The 16149-nt window shown below is 47.9% G+C and overlaps 2 protein-coding genes across 33 annotated transcripts in view; one reads left to right on the plus strand and one right to left on the minus strand.

Annotated features, from left to right (window-relative positions):
* SOD1 (superoxide dismutase 1) overlaps positions 1-16149 on the minus strand; it is a 1049346-nt gene that overhangs the window by 197105 nt on the left and 836092 nt on the right. The window contains exon 1 of one of the 28 annotated variants that reach the window (XM_050786088.1): positions 7828-7837. The exons of the other annotated variants lie outside the window; for them this stretch is intronic. The gene's annotated coding sequence lies outside the window, so the exon portion shown is untranslated. Of the gene's footprint in view, positions 1-7827; positions 7838-16149 lie in introns of those variants that run through there. 28 annotated transcript variants of the gene reach the window in all.
* Positions 1-16149, plus strand: part of TIAM1 (TIAM Rac1 associated GEF 1) — a 1375699-nt gene that overhangs the window by 85847 nt on the left and 1273703 nt on the right. For all 5 annotated transcript variants that reach the window (XR_007724593.1, XR_007724594.1, XM_050786046.1 and 2 more), the window contains exon 2: positions 9634-9753. The gene's annotated coding sequence lies outside the window, so the exon portion shown is untranslated. The remainder of the gene's footprint in view (positions 1-9633; positions 9754-16149) is intronic.

Here is a 16149-nt window from a genome sequence, read left to right on the forward strand (position 1 = left end):
TAAAGGTTGGCCAGGAGCGGTGGGCTGTAATCCCAGCACTTTGGGAGGCCAAGGTGGGTGGATCACCTGAGGTCGGGAGTTTGAGACCAGCCTGACCAACTTGGAGAAACCCCATCTCTACCAATAATACAAAATTAGCCGGGCGTGGTGGCGCATGCCTATAGTCCCAGATACTCAGGAGGCTGAGGCGGGAGAATTGCTTGAGCCTGGGAGGTGGAGGTTGCAGTGAGCCAAGATTGCGTCATTGCACTTCAGCCTGGGCAACAAGAGCAAAATTCCGCCTCAAAACAAAACAAAAAAAGACTAAAGGTTTGTAAGTGCTTGTTGTTTGCCACTTTTCCAAGAGCTTCATATATATTAATTCATTTACACCTCACTTGCCTGTTAGCTGCTGCCATCCTTATCTTACAGATGAGGAAACTGAGGCACAGAGTACCTGGGGCTGGACCAAGGTCGCATGGCTAAATGTTGAGGGAACCAATATTTGAATCCAGGTGATCTGACCCAGAGTCCGTGCTTTTAGGATTCTACCTTTCATTGACTGTATCCTTACTGGTTTAATATTCTCTGATAAGATTTGGGTACTTGTTCCCTCCAAATCTCATGTTGAAATGTGATCTCCAGTATTGAAGGTGGGGCCTGGTGGGAGGTGTTTGGGTCATGGAGTGGATCCCTCATAAATGGCTTGGTGCCGTCCCCATGGTGATGAGTGAGCTCTCCGTTAGTTCACGGGAGAGCTGATTGTTTGCCGAGCTTGGCACCTCCTCTCTCTTGCGCTCTCTCTCGCCTTGTGACATGTCTGCTCCCCGTTGGTCTCTGCCGCGAGTGGAAGCTTCTTGAGGCCTCACCAGAAACAGATGCTGGTGCCATGCTTCTTGTGCAGCCTGCAGGACCGTGAACCAAATAAACCTCTTTTCTTTATAAGTTACCCAGTCTCAGGTGTTTTTTTATAGCAATGCAAGAACAGACTAATGATTCTTCAAGTCTCCAGTGCACCGAGGCACCAGCTAAGGTGACAGAGGAAGGGAAAATAGTGATTTGATGGAACTTATTTCAGACTTTGTTATGGACAGTGGAGGCCACTGATTTAGTGATTGTCTCAATTCCTGGCTCACTCAATGATCTTTGACTGTACTGGGACCCCTTTCCTGCTACTTTTTCTCTCCACTTCTGATTGTTTTCCTTGTGTGCCCCTGCTAAAGGTTTATTTTCCATGAGTCCCTCAGACTGATGGGAGGCCAGCTGTGCTCCAGGGTCCACCAAGAAGCCAACATACTGACCTGAAAATTACTCCCAAGGGCAAAAAAAAAAAAAAACCAACCTTAAATCAACCTGCATCTAATATGTAACTCAGCAATTTCTAAGCCATGTTGGTTTTTTTTTTTTTGAGATGGAGTCTCGCTCTGTCGCCCAGGCTGGAGTGCAGTGGCGCTATCTCGGCTCACTGCAAGCTCCGCCTCCCGGGTTCACGCCGTTCTCCTGCCTCAGCCTCCAGAGTAGCTGGGACCACAGGCGCCCGCCACCACACCCGGCTAATTTTTTGTATTTTAGTAGAGATGGAGTTTCACCATGTTAGCCAGGATGGTTTTGATCTCCTGACCTCATGATCCGCCTGCCTTGGCCTCCCAAAGTGCTGGGATTACAGGTGTGAGCCACTGCGCCCGGCCGCCATGTTCTTTTTGTAAGTGAGTAATTCTCGGAAGCCAACAGAATGGGAAAACCACAGAAAATGCCTGAAACTCCACAGCATCTTTCTGTTTACCGAGGCCATTCGCTTGCCAGCCCCAGACCATGCATCTTTGATACCAGGGTCAAGTGATGCCTGGATTGAGCGAGGGATGAGGAAGAATTTCCACATTTGATTGCAGTGGGAAGGCCGACAGCAGGTCAGATCAATTACTATAATAACGGTGAAAATAACTGCAGAGGACAATTTCTGATAAGTACACCATGCCAAGCTCTGTTCGAAGCATTCTGCATTTCTTAATCCTTAATCCTCCACCAATCTTGTTAGCTAGATGCTGTTATTATCCCCATTTAATAGATGAGAAAATCTATGTTAAACGCGCATGTCTATTGTAATTGTATGAACGTTAAGTTACGAAACCCATCTTAGGATCAAGGCCATGTGGTAGTAGGCTCATGGGCTGGTGGTGCCAGTGTCTGAAGCACAGAGGCCTGTTTGTTAAATGGTCCTTGGAAACTCACTGAAACATGCGGGACATATGACAGCCAGCATCTATTGAGTTATTGCTGCACACCAGATGCTGTTTTTATTTATTTATTTATTTATTTTCGGACACAGTCTTGCTCTGTTGCTCAGGCTGCAGTGCAGTGGCATGATCTCGGCTCACTGAAACCTCTGCCCCCGCGGTTCAAGCTATTCAATTCTCCTGTCTCAGCCTCCCGAGTAGCTGGGATTACAGGCGTGTGCTACCCTGCCCTGCTAATTTTTGTATTTTCAGTAGAGATGGGGTTTCGCCATGTTGGCCAGGCTGGTCTCGAACTCCTGACTTGAAGTGATCTGCCTGCCTCAGCCTCCCAAAGTGCTGGGATTCCAAGTGTGAGCCATCGAGCCCAGCGCAGACACTATTCTGAGAACTGTCTTTGAATTTATTTATACCTCACAGAAACAGTACTATGATTATGATCATCCTGATTTATAGATGAGGAGACTAAGTCACGGAGAGATGATATAACTTGCCCACGGCCATCCAGTCAGTTCATGGCAAGACCCAGCGTCCACCAAGGCTCCCCATCCAGGCTCTTAACCACAGCATCTCTGTGCCTGTGAGCTGAGGACACTGGCACAGCAGGAAAAGGGACCGCGGCATGGGAGGTGGAGACCATTGTAGAGCTCCCTGTGGACCCAGGACTCCCGCCCCTCTCAGGTGGCATTGCCTGCTGGCTTGCCACTCCCTTCATTAATTAATTATTGCCTGCTGGCTTGCCACTCCCTTTATTAATTAATTAATTATTATTATTGTTATTTGAGACGGAGTTTCGCTCTTGTTGCCCAGGCTGGAGTGCAATGGCGCAATCTTGGCTCACTGCAACCTCCGCCTCCTGGGTTCAAGTGATTCTCCTGCCTCAGCCTCCTGAGTAGCTGGGATTACAGGCAAGTGCCACCACGCCCGGCTAATTTTGTATTTTTAGTAGAGATGGAGTTTCTCCATGTTGGTCAAGCTGGTCTCTTAACTCCCAGCCTCAGGTGATCCGCCTGTCTTAGCCTCCCAAAAGTGCTGGGATCACAGGCCTGAGCCACCTCACCTAGCCCTTGCCACTGCCTTTGGGCAAGGGCCCTGTGGAACTGGGAAGTTGATTCCATCAACTTCCCTTGTCACCTGCTGTTTGTTTGTACCCATGATCACCCCTGCAAGGAAGAAAACAGAAGAACTTTGATACTTATCCTAACACACTTCTGAAGGCATTTCCTGGGTCTTGCTGACATACAAAGCACATTTTCTACTTTATACCACAATAGCCCTATGAGGTTCATTCTGAATGATTGTGTCTGTGTGGTAAAGGGGGAACCGAGCCTAGTGGGAGGGAGCTGCTGATCCTCCCAGCATAGCTCCCGAGGGGCGGATATGGGCTCCAGAAGGGTTGACTGCTCCCCACCCGGGGCGGGAATCTGCAGACAGCTCCGGGCTTCGTTGTGCCCACCTGGGCATTTCCTGTGTGGTCCACTCTGCTGTTCTGTTGTCTCCTGAGTGTTTTTTCCCTCCTGGTTTGCTGCCTGGAGGCTCTCAGCAGCCTGGAAGTTTTCAGAACAACACGATGAGATTTTCCCCAGCCGGGGAACTGTTTTTGCTGTTGCTTGTGCATCCGACACCTGCTGGGCTGATGAGCTTTGCAAATGTCACTGAGTGTTGAGAGGGAGCTGTGAGAGATTTGCAGGAATGCACCATCCCAGCTGCCCCCTCCGGGGTGGGCGGTGGCCGGAGTTGGGGGGTGGTGCTGGTCCTTCCTCCAGCCCAGCACCCCTTGGCAGGGGAAGAGGTGCCTTTCCTGCTCATGGAGCTGACCTGGGTGCCTGCCACGTACCAGTTGCTCGCTCTTCTCCTGGGGAGACAGTGGCTGTTTCTACGTGGTTTTTCTGGCAGCATTGTCTCTTAAAATTTTTGGTAACCTTTTGAGGATATAGAAACATTTTGACCTTTTCCTTTCTGGATTTCTCTTTTCAGAAAAATGCACACATACATACACACAATTTTGTGTAGAAAATTCGAAGTTTTAGCCAGGCGTGGTGACTCATGTCTGTAATCTAAGCTACTTGGTAGGCTGAGGCAGGAGAATCACTTGAACACGTGAGGCAGGGGTTGCAGTGAACTGAGCGTGCCACTGCACTCCAACCTGAGTGACAGAGCCAGACTCTGTCTCCAAAAAAAAAAAGAAAAAAAAAAATTCAAGGTTTTCACTGACACTCTTACACGTGGAGTCTCCTCAGACAGTGCTCCACACCTACCCCTACCCATGCCTGAAAATCTAGCTTAAAAATCAGGTTCTCTGTTTCTTTCCTCTCCATTGAGGGCAAAGATAGAAAATCGAATTTGAAATTCTCTGCCCCTCTTCTTCTACTGTTGTCAGTCAGAGGCTTGGCAGGAAAATATGGCACAGTCACAGGTGACAGAAGAGAGTCACGAGACACGGTGTTTTCACAGAGTTAAGAAGAGCAGACTGGCTGGGTGCGGTGGCTCATACCTCTAAGCTTAGCACTTTGGGAGTCTGAGGCAGGAGGATTGCTTGAGCCCGGGGAGTTCGAGACCAGCCTGGGCAACATAATGAGACCCTGTCTCTACCAATCCTCCCCGCTGCTGCCCAAATTAGCCAGGTATGGTGTGGTGGTGTGTGCCTTTAGTCCCAGCTACTTGGGAGGCTGAGGGGCAAGATCATGTAAGCTCAGCACGGGAGTTCAAGACTGCAATGAACTATGTTTGTACCACTGTACTCCAGCCTAGGTGACAGAATGAGACCCTGTCTCAAAAAAGACAGGGATTGGGTCCCCTGGGGCAGCAGGAGGAAGCCCCTTTGTTCCCTAGAACTGAAGCCTGAGAGAAACAGGGACTTGAGATGAAGAGAGCTCCAGGTGCTGCTGTGGGGAGGAAGCAGGGTGTCAGTACTCCTACTGTCTTGACCCTCCTCCTACCCTCATCCCTGCCCTGGGTGCCTCGCCAGGGCCAGAAGGTGAGGAAGGGCAGCCTCTCAGGCACAGATCCCAGGGGAACGTCACCTGAAGGGCAACCCGAGAGTGTTTAGCACATCGCCCTTCTAGGTTCTTTTTTTTTTTTTGAGACAGAGTTTTGGTCTGTCACACAGGCTGGAGTGCAGTGGCGCCTACCCGGGTTCTCGTCATTCTGCTTCAGCCTCCCGAGTAGCTGGGACTACAGGCACCCGCCACCACGCCCGGCTAATTTTGTTTTTGTATTTTCAGTAGAGACAAGGTTTCACCTTGTTAGCCAGGATGGTCTCCATCTCCTGACCTCGTGATCCACCTGCCTTGGCCTCCCGAAGTGCTGGGATTACAGGCGTGAGCCACCGCGCCTGGCCTTTTTTTTGGTTTTGTTTTTTGAGATAGTCTCACTCTGTTGTCCAGGCTGGAGTGCAGTGGTGTGATCTTGGCTCACTGAAACCTCCGCCTTCTGGGTTCAAGCGATTCTCCTGCCTCAGCCTCCCAAGTAGTTGGGATTACAGGCATGTACCACCACGCCCGGCTAATTTTTTTTTTTTCTATTTTTTGAGTGGAGATGGGCTTTCACCATGTTGGCCAGGCTAGTCTTGAACTCCTGACCTCCAGTGATCCACCTGAGTTGGCCTCCCAAAGTGCTAGGATTACATGCGTGAGCCACCATGTGTGCCAACCCTTCTGGATTCTTAAATAACTTCTGCCCAGCAAGTAGATCGCACTTTTGAGATCAAGGAAGGCAGTTGTATCATCTTTATTTATTTCTACTTTTTTTTTTTTTTTTTTTTAAAGAGTTTTGCTCTTGTCGCCCAGGGTGGAGTGCAATGGTGTGATTTCGGCTCACTGAAACCTCCACCTCCCAGGTTCAAGCAATTCTCCTGCCTCAGTCTCCTGAGTAGCTGGGATTACAGGTGCCTACCACCACGTCCAGCTAATTTTCATATTTTTAGTATAGACGGGGTTTCACCATGTTGGCCAGGCTGGTCTCGAACTCCTGCCACAGGTGATTCACCTGCCTTGGCCTCCTAAAGTGCTAGGATTATAGGCCTGAGCCACCGCACCTGCCCTATTTTTACTTTTATTATTATTTTAGAAATGGATATTCTGTAACCTTGAACCCTGAATTCGAGCAATCCTCCCACATCAGCGTCTCAAGTAGCTAGGACTAAAGGCATGCCACCGCACCTGGCTAATTTTATTATTTATTTATTTATTTATTTATTTATTTATTTATTTATTTATTTATTTTTTGAGATGGAGCCTCACTCTGTTGCCCAAGCTGGAGTGCTGTGGCACGATCTCGTGTCACTGCAACCTCTGCCTCCTGGGTTCAAGCGCTTCCTCGGCCTCAGCCTCCCCAGTAGCGGGGATTATAGGCGTGTGCCACCATGCCCAGCTAATTTTTGTATTGTTATTAGAGACAGGGTTTCACCATGTTGGCTAGGCTGGTCTCTAACTCCTGACCTCGTTACCCGCCCGCCTCGGCCTCCCAAAGTGCTGGGATTACAGGCGTGAGCCACGGCGCCCGGTCTTATTTTTATTTTTTAAGAAACAGGGAGTCTCACTCTGCCACTCAGGCTGGAGTGCAGTGTTGTGAACGTAGTTCATTGCAGCCTGGAACTCCCAGACTCAAATGATGCTCTTGCCTCTGCCTCTGAAGTAGCCAGGGCAACAGGTGTGTGCCACCACGCCCACTTAATCTTAAAAAAAGTTTTTGTGTGGAGATGGGGTCTTGCTGTGTTGACCAGGCTGGGGTCAGCTTTAAATGCTTTCCTTTGGATTTGAGGATCATGGAACTTTGTTTGCTAGGGTAATTTAGTAATTCTGTTAGTGATCGCAGGCTTCCTGGTTTTTGCCAGAGGCTTTTAAATTCAGTCTTTTAGTTTCAGTTTTTGTTTTTGGCCTATTTTATTTGTATGCTTGTCATTACAAGGCCACTTTGAAAAGCATCATTATCTTCACGATGATGAATCAATCTGCCTCGGTATCACAGGGAATTGTATGTAAATTGCTCACACAGCATTATGTGCAAATGTAGTTTCCTCTTATTATATGGTAGCTTGATGTTTAGAAACGGCCATTTCTAGATTTTGCAAAAAAGCGCAATAATTATAATTATACTTGGGAAGAAATGGAGAAACTAGAAGGTGTTATGCGGTGTCAGGTATTACCGGGCACCAGCTATAACTCACCCCGCTGAGCTTGGGTCTGGGAAAGCTGGGACGTCTGGATTCTGCTCTTTGCTCTGCCTAGTACTTCCCTATTGCCTTGGGCACCACCTCGAGGTATCAGAAACTCTGTTTGTCCCTGGAGTTACTATTACGGATAAAGACTTGCTCCTTGACCAAACTTGAATCCGGCTTCTCAGAGCCCCCTTCTCAGCTAGACCTTTAGCCCACCCCCACCTTCCAGGCTTTCCCAGCTAGTTTTAGCAAGAATCCTGCTAAAGTTAGAGAGCTGCTAGATGAGTTTAGAGAGATATCCTCTATTCTGGATGTCTGATCACACCTGATCAAGTTCCTAGTTCCTATCCTTGTTGTCTAAGTCAAACTGCCTTCAGCAGGAATCCTGTTAAGTTGATTTAGCAAGACTCCCCCTGACTTTAATGTCTCTTCTTAGTAATTTCCCCTCCATGGACGCCACCCCCTGCTCATTGGCTACAGATCTCCAGACGTCTTTGCTGTATTTGGAATTGAGCCCACTCTTTCTCCCTGTTGCTATGACCTTGACACCTGTTGTAGTAATCCTAAATAAAGTCTGCCGTACCATGTGTAAAAAGTGTCAGAATAATTTTTTGCTTTGACGTGACCCATCATAAAACCTTGGAATTGATTGGGATCCTCAGACCTCTAGTTCAGCCTCGCCTGATATCAAGACCTGTAAGGGGATCACTGCTCACTGCCAGGGGCCCAGTCACCGCGCTTACAGGCTTGTTCTCATGGTTAAGAAGCCCTGCCTTGGTCTCAAGCCTGAAGTCTGCCTCAACTTTTACTCATTCGTCTTAATTCTGTCTGTCTTTGAAACCTGTTTCCTCCCTTATTAAGATAATATATTAGCTTTTAAGTAAGTATAGTGGCACACGCCTGTAGTCCCAGCTACTCGGGAGGATCGTTTGAGTGCTGGAGTTTGAGGCTACAGATCATGCCACTGCATGCTGCACTTAAAAATAAGTAAATAAATAAATAAATAAAAATAATAAAATAAGAATATATTAGCTTTGAAAATTTTAACCTTTTTTTCTTTTTTCTTTTTCTTTTTCTTTTTTTTTTTTTTGAGACAGGTTCTTACTCTGTTGCCCAGGCTGGAGTGCTATGGTGCAATCACGCAATCATGGTTCACTGCAGCCTTGACCTCCCAGGTTGAGGGAATCCTCCCACCTCAGCCTTTCTGGTAGCTGGGACTACAGGTGCACAGCACCGCGCCAGGCTGATTTTTTTCATTTTTATTTTTAAATTTATTTTTATTTTTTTAGGCAGAGTCTCACTCTGTCCCCCAAGCTGGAGTGCGGTGGTGCCATCTCAACTCATTGCAACCTCCGCCTCCTGGGTTCAATCAGTTCTCGTGTCTCAGCCTCTCAAAGTGCTGGGATTACAGGCGTGAGCCACCGCCTCTGGCCATTTTTTTGTTTTGTTTTCGAGATGAAATCTTGCTCTATCACCCAGGCTGGAGTGCAGTGACTCGATCTTGGCTCACTGCAACCCCTGCCTCCTGAGTTCAAGGGAGTCTCCTCCCTCAGCCTCCCAAGTAGCTGGGATTACAGGTGCACGCCACCATGCCTGCCTAATTTTTTTATCTTTAGTAGAGACAGGGTTTCACCATGTTGGCCAGGCTGGTCTTGAACTCCTGACCTCAAGTAATCCACCCACCTCAGCCTTCCAAAGTGCTGGGATTACAGGTGTGAGCCACCGTGCCCAGCCTGTATTTTTTATCTTTTGAAGAGACAGTGTTTTGACGTGTTGCCGAGACTGGTCTTGAACTCCTGGGGTCAAGCAATCTGTCAGCCTCAGCCTCTCAAAGTGCTGGGACTGAGGGTATGAACCACTGCGCCTGGCCCAATTTTAACCATCTTAAGAAAATAAAAATAAAAATAAAATAAAAACGTATTACTCATCTTGTTTCCTTGAACTGGATTCTGAGCCTGGTTTGAAACTGTGTTGCCGACCTGGGATTATTGTGAGTTACTGTGGAAGGCTGTTAGGGTGATGCACCGGGGTTGACTGTGTGGACTCCATCTTTGTTTCAAGGTCGTGGACGGTTCTGCTCCTCTGCTTCTAATTTTAAGGCCTTTGTTTCTTTCCTCTGCTATTAGCAATGGCTGTTGCTTCCTCTGGTAGAGTTTTATAAATGACGCATTTCTTTTTCTTCTATGGAATAAAATGGATGGGCTTTGTGGAAGCTGTTTGTCACTCAGAAGTTTTTTTTGTTTGTTTGTTTTTCTTACCTTCCAGGTTGATGGTCGCGTTCCAGATGTAAACAGCTTCAGAAGCCTGACCATCATATGGTGAACAGTTTACACTCTCATATACGCCCTGTCACGTGCTTTGAAGGACTTTCTAGGGGCATCAAGGGTACGTGAATACATTTGCTTTTTCACTTGTCTATTATCTAGCCCCAAATCTGTGCCTGCTATTTGTTGATTTTCACCCCGTTCTTTTTTTTTTTTTTTTTTGGAGACAGAGCCTTACTCTGTTGCTGGAGTGCAGTAGCACTATCTTGGCTCACTGCAACCTCCACCTCCCAGGTTCAAGCCATTCCCCTGCCTTGGCCTCCTGAGTAGCTGGGATTACAGGTGCCCGCTACAATGCCTGGCTAATTTTTGTATTTTTAGTAGAGACGGGGTCTCGTCACATTGCCAAGCTGGTCTTGAACTTGTTACCTCAAGTGATCCGTCTGCCTCAGCCTCCCAAAGTGCTGGGATTACAGGCGTGAGCCACTGTGCCCGGCCTCTTACTTCCTTTTTAACATGACGCTATTCTGGTGGAAATGAGGCAAGAGCAAAGTCAGGGAGACCAGTTAGGAGGCGACAGTGATGAGGGTGCTGGCAATGTAGCCGGTACTGGCGATGGGCTGCTGGTGGTGGAGATGAGGCAGATTCTGGAACCCTTTGAGGGTCGAATTGGCAGGGAGTTTGCTCTGGGCGGATTGTGAGGTATGAGGGGAAGATGTGTCCAGGAGAGGGAAGAACCCATGTATTTGGGGTTTGTGAAGTGACAGTGGTTGATCACGGCTGCTCTGGGCTCTTCTTGGCCCTTCAGCAGGTAGGAGTTCAAAGCTGGAGTGCAAAGGCTTATTGTCTGAGCGCTCATTGAGTAATTGATTAGTTCCTGGGTGGGGTAATTCCCTGGTAGACCAGTTACCTCATTTGAATTGGGGACCACAGCCTGTGTCCCCAGCCCTGGTGTGCTGCTAGACACAAGAAGAGGCAGGCTGGCCCAGAGTGGTGGCTCATGCCCCTATAATCCCAGCACTTTGGGAGGCCGAGGTGGGTGGATCACCTGACGTCAGGAGTTTGAGACCAACCTGGCCAACATGGTGAAACCCTGTCTCTACTACAAATACAAAAATTAGATGGGTGTGGTGGCAGGTGCCTGTAATCCCAGCTACCTGGGAGGCTGAGGCAGGAGAATGGCTTGAACCTGGGAGGTGGAGGTTGCAGTGAGCCAACATTGCGTCACTGCACTCCAGCCTGGGCAAAAGAGTGAGACTTGGTCTCCAAAAAAAAAAAAAAAGTGGGTTTAGGCAGGCAGTTTGGAGAGGTCACTATAGAACTTCTAGGGGGCCGGGCACTGTGGCTCACGCCGGTAATCCCAGCACTTTGGGAGGCTGAGGCCAGCGGATCACGAGGTCAGGAGATCGAGACCATCCTGGCTAACACGGTGAAACCCGGTCTCTACTAAAAATACAAAAAAAACTAGCCGGGCGTGGTGGCGGCGCCTGTAGTCCCAGCTACTCAGGAAGCTGAGGCAGGAGAATGGCGTGAACCCGGGAGGCGGAGCTTGCAGTGAGCTGAGATGGCGCCACTGCACTCCAGCCTGGATGACAGAGGGAGACTCCATCTAAAAAAAAAGAACCTCCAGTGGACATGCAGTTCAGGGGACAAACTCCATGAGAGAATGTCGCTGCTTCTGTGAGGGAGAGGCCCTCGCGTCTTGAGAGTTGTGGTTGTTGAGAAATGATGCCTCCCTCGTATTAGATTGGTGCAGAAGCAATTGCAGTTTTTCCATTACTTTCAGTGGCAAAAACAGCAATTACTTTTGCACCAACCTAATACCTCTAGACTTGGTTTTTGTCTTACAAGAATACTCCTGGGTGTAATCGGCTATGCCTGGTGGATACATTCGGATCAACTGGATCTCTTTGCTTATTCCTGCTGTATTCTTATAGGAGTGTCTTAAGTGTGTCTCTGCTTCACTCCTCCTTTCTAGCCCTCTGAGAACTAGAATAGGGGTCAGCAAATCACAGCCTGTGGGCCTGTTTCTGTAAATAAAGTTTTATTGGAACACAGCCATACTCCTTTGTGTACGTGTTATCTATAGCTGTGCTTTCTTGGTACCATAGCAGAGTTGAGTAGTTGTGAAATATGGCCTATAAGGCCTGAGATCATTACTATTTGACCCTTTATTTTAAAAAAAAGCTTGGTGATCTTTGGGTTAGAAGAGACACAAAGGATAAATAAGGCTATAGTAGATGGATCACACAGAAGTACTCCTTGTCCCGGACACACTGTTCAGCCTTGGTACATGTGGATGTGAAATTTGTAGCTCACAAACTGTGGCTTAAAAGTATCAAAACTGGCCGCACATGGTGGCTCATGCCTTTAATCCCGGCACTTTGGGAGGCTGAGGCAGGAGGATTGCTTGAGCCCAGGAGTTCAAGACCAGCCTGGGCAACGTGGAGAGACCCCATCTCTACAAAAATATAGAAAAATTAGCCAGGCGTGGTGGCGCATGCCTGTGGTCCCAGTTAGCCGGGAGGCTGAGGTGGGAAAATCACCTGAGCCTGGGAAGTTGAGGCTGCAGTGAGCCATGATCACACTACTGCACTCCAGCCTGGACAATAGAGCGAGATCAGGTCCATACACACACACACAAAAGGATCGAAATTATTTAAATTTTCCTTATTTACTCTTGTAATGTGAGACATTATCCTTATATTTGAAATGTAATTCAGCATGGGTAGGTTCACACTAAATAATGGTGTCCTTTTACTTCATCGATAATTGAATGCTGGCAGTCCCAAAATTCAGCATTTTTAATTTTTTTAATTTTTATTTTTTTGAGAGAGGGCCTCTCTCTGTTGCCCAGGCTACAGTGCAGTGACGTGATCTTGGTTCACTCTAACCTCTGCCTGCCAGGTTCAAACAATTCTTCTGCCTCAGCCTCCCGATAGCTAGGATTACATACATGCACATCACGCCCAGCTAATTTTTTGTATTTTTAGTAGAGATGGGGTTTCATCATGTTGACCAGGCTGGTTTCGAACTCCTGACCTGCAGTGATCTGTCCGCCTTGGCCTCCCAAAGTGCTGGGATTACAGGTGTGAGCCACTGCACCCAGCCTCAAATTCAGCATTTTGAGACCCGATTCGCTGTCCCCTCTTCCTTTACAGAGTAAAGCTTTCTCTTTCATAGGAGTATGCTACCATGTGGTTTGTTTTATTTGTGTTTGGTCGGGAGTTCCCCATGTTTTTATTGACTATTTCATGCTAAGAGCTTTCAAAATAAGTAGACTTGTATTTTTTTCCCCCTAAATGGAATTCATCTTGTTTTATCTAAGTTATTCATTTTGTCCTTTGGCTATATTGCATGCTACATTATAATGGATGGCTATTGAATTCTTTATGTAAAAAAAATGAAATAGATTGAAAATTTAAAGGACTTCTTTTTTAATTGCATCTGAATATAAAAGCAAGAGTTTAATTATTAAAAATGGTGGAAGAGAAGAATTAAAACAGTAAAATTGCTTAGCAAAGATTCTGTTTTATAATGCATTCAGATATAATTGGTGTCATAATGTGTAATTAACAGTCTTTGAAGTGTGAAGCTTAAGTTTGGGTGGATGAAGGACCTCTTAGGATGTGGGGATGTCTATACTTGTTCTTTTTTTTTTGAGACGGAGTCTCACTCTGTCGCCCGGGCTGGAGTACAGTGGCCGGATCTCAGCTCACTGCAAGCTCCGCCTCCCGGGTTTACGTCATTCTCCTGCCTCAGCCTCCCGAGTAGCTGGGACTATAGGTGCCCGCCACCTCGCCCGGCTAGTTTTGTTGTATTTTTTTAGTAGAGACGGGGTTCCACTGTGTTAGCCAGGATGGTCTCGATCTCCTGGCCTCGTGATCCACCCGTCTCGGCCTCCCAAAGTGCTGGGATTACAGGCTTGAGCCACCGCGCCCGGCCTATACTTGTTCTTGAACAGTAGCACATCCTTTTTCATTTTTGTTTTTGAGACAAAGTCTTGCTCTGTTGCCCAGGCAGGAATGCAGTGGCACGATCTTGGCTCACTGCAACCTCTGCCTCCCAGTTCAAGCGATTCTCTAGCCTCAGCCTCTTAAGTAGCTGGGATTGCAGGTGCCCACCACCACACCTGGCTAATTTTTGTATTTTTAGTAGAGATGGGGTTTTACTATGTTGGCCAGGCTGATCTCGAACTCCTGACCTCAAGTGATCCACCTGCCTCAGCTTCACAAAGTGCTGGGATTACAGTTGTGAGTCACCACGCCCGGCCTGGAACAGTGGCACTTCCGAAGTGGTGCACAGATTGTGGGGTTTTGTTATCTGCCTTTATGTGTGTGTGGTCGAAGGAGATGGTAGAAGAAAGGCTAGGACAGAGGATCAGCCTCCGATGCTTGACCATCCACCCGCTGCTGCCTGGGGTTTGTCAGGGAGGAGAGGACAAACTCATTAATATGGGCGGTGGCTTCAGCTTCAGATCTCAGGCTAACTTCCTGGGGAGTTGGAGTCTACAACGTGCCAGACTGGTCTGGGGCTTGCTGTGTAAAACCTGCAGAGGAGCCTTCTTGGTGCATTTTCTAGATCCACACCCTAACCTGGGTGTGAGTCCCCCATGGATCTTGTTGCCGTGCTGGCTGGGAATAATAAGTACGAGGAAAAGCACCCTGAGGAAAAAGACGGGAAGAGAATGGAACCTCAGGCTGAGAGTCTCAGCACCCGTTTTTTCCATGCATCATCTGGCTCCAGTTGGCTCTTTGAAGACTAGGAGACCGGAACACTCGAGAACACAAAATATGAGAGAGAGCATAGGAGGCAGATCTGAGCTTATATTCACTGTTACTCTGGTCCAAAAGTTCCTTGGCCATTTCTCCCTCTGGCCAGGCTTCTCCCAGGTGGTGGGTGTTCTTCATCACCCTCTGATGGTCAAATCCCAGAGTCCCAGCCTGTTGGAGAAAGTTATTAATAGCTTCACACCAGAGTTTCCGGTTGTGGACGCCATCTAGGGTGGAGTGGGTTGGGGTGGCAACACTGCCCAGCACCCTTACTGGAAAGAGACCACTAATAAATATCTGGGGCCTTTTCTCTTCTTTTGAAGTAGTTTTTAGAGTGTGAATTCGTCTTTGGAATATCTTCATTAATTGCAGATGTTTCTCTTTTTGGGTGTAAAATTTCAGTAAAATTCTTTTTTATTTTTTTGAGACGGAGTCTTGCTCTGTCGCCCAGGCTGGAGGACAGTGGTGTGATCTCAGCTCACTGCAAGCTCCACCTCCCGGGTTCACGCCATTCTCCTGCCTCAGCCTCCTGAATAGCTGGGACTACAGGCACCCGCCACGACGCATGGCTAATTTTTTGTATTTTCAGTAGAGACTGGGTTTCACCATGTTAGCCAGGATGGTCTTGATCTCCTGACCTCGTGATCCACCTGCCTTGGCCTCCCAAAGTGCTGGGATTACAGGCGTGAGCCACCGCGCCTGGCCAAATTTCAGTAAAATTCTTAGTGCAGTTGCCTCTCAGTTGGTTTTCTTCTTCATTCTTGTCTGCATAATGTCCATTCTCCACACAATAGCTAGAGGGATCTAAATAGTTTGCATCCAGAAGTTCAAGACCAGCCTGGGCAACATAGCCAGACACTCTCTACAAAACAATAAAAAGAATTAGCTGGGCGTGGTGGCACATGCCTGTAGTCCCAATTACTCAGGAGGCTGAGGTGGGAGGATCGTGTGAGCCTGGGAGGTTGAGGCCACAGTGATCTTTGATCTGCAGTCAGCCTGGGCAACAGAACAAGACCCTGTCTCAATCAATCAATCAATCAATCAATTAATAGCAATCAAGTCCCCTTACTCCTCTGGTTGAACTTCCAGTGGCTTCCCATTATAGTTTGTTTGAAAGCCAGACTTTCTGCTGGGACTAGGAGGCCTGAAGTGATTTGGCCCTGCCTCCCTCTCACCTCCTGTCCTCCTCATTTAGGGCACTTCAGATGCCTTCCTTCTGGGACTAGAATACAAGCAGCGTGCCTCTCCTGCAGGCCATCCCGCTGCATGCTCCCAGTACTCTCCCTCCAAGCTCTGCCTGGCCAGCCATTCACTTCCTTCAGGTCTTGCTCAAATATCGCTTCCCCGGGCAGGCTTCCCTGAGAACCTAAGCTGAAGGTAGCAGCCCTCTCCCCAGCGCCCGCCCTCCCCTCCCCTTCCTGTTCCGGCTGTGTTCTCATCATGGCACTCACGGCCATCTGACTCTTTCTCATGGATGTAGTCATTGTCGGTTGCTCCCATTAGAGTAAAGGGTTCCCAAGGATGCAGGTGCCCATTGTCTAAATCAGTGCAGGTGCTGTCATTCAGAGACAGGCCTGCTAAGCGGGTAAATTCTTCAGCTGGACAGTGTCTGGTAAGTACAGTTTCCAAAGATGAACACATTGAGGGAATAGTTCAGATTCAGAAATATATATCATGGTCTATCTCGGTAACAAAACCAAACCAGGACAGTTTTCTTTTTTCTTTTTTTTTTTTGAGATGGAGTT

This window comes from Macaca thibetana, chromosome 3 (assembly GCF_024542745.1).
Source record: "Macaca thibetana thibetana isolate TM-01 chromosome 3, ASM2454274v1, whole genome shotgun sequence".
Taxonomy (NCBI): Eukaryota; Metazoa; Chordata; class Mammalia; order Primates; family Cercopithecidae; genus Macaca; species Macaca thibetana.